The sequence below is a fragment of the Sinocyclocheilus anshuiensis genome, unplaced genomic scaffold (genome assembly GCF_001515605.1).
Source record: "Sinocyclocheilus anshuiensis isolate Anshui unplaced genomic scaffold, SAMN03320099.WGS_v1.1 scaffold3210, whole genome shotgun sequence".
NCBI lineage: Eukaryota > Metazoa > Chordata > Actinopteri > Cypriniformes > Cyprinidae > Sinocyclocheilus > Sinocyclocheilus anshuiensis.
Genome location: NW_015539990.1, coordinates 10,039 through 10,879, shown reverse-complemented (window position 1 = coordinate 10,879; position 841 = coordinate 10,039).

The window sequence follows — 841 nt, the reverse complement described above, 5'->3', positions numbered from 1 at the left end:
AATTTAACATGTTTGATAAGAGTCCTGTCCTGAACACATCTACATGTCTGTATTTGGTTATAGTCATAGCTTCCCCTGCTGGCAACAGGAAGTGACATGTTTAACACTGTTATGGACTCTTAGCAACATATTAAAAAGTGTCAGAAACTGTTACATTGGCTGGCCAACTTGCTAGAAACATGAAAATGCATGCTAGCAACACTTAGCTAAGTGTTAAAGCATGCTATTAATGCAGTGAAACAGAAAGTTTCTATAACTCATGCATACAATGTCCAATCTGCCTCAAACTTCACATGTTTGATCAGAGTCCTGGCCTGAAGACATCTACATGCTCATATTTGGTTATAGTTATAGCACCACCTACTGGCAACAGGAAGTGACATGTTTTACATTGTGATGCACTATTAGCAACACAGTAAAATATGCGATTATGTGCTAAACATGCTAGAAATATGCTCAAACATGCTAGCAACACTTACTAAACCAGTGCTAAACCATGCTATTAATACCATGAAACAGGAAGTTGTTGTAATTCATTCATACAGTGCCCAATCTGTCCCAAACTTCACATATTTGATAAGAGTCCTGGCCTGAAAACATTTACATGCCAATATTCAGTAATAACCATAGCGCCACCTACTGGCAACAGGAAATTACTTGTTTTACATTAACTTAAAAATGCAATGTCCGATCTGCCCCAAACTTCACGTTTGATAAAAGTCCTGGCCTTAACACATCTTAAGGCCAATATTCAGTTATAATCATAGCGCCACCTGCTGGCAACTGGAAATGACATTGTTTACATTAACTTAAACATGCAATGTCCAATTTGCAATCCAAG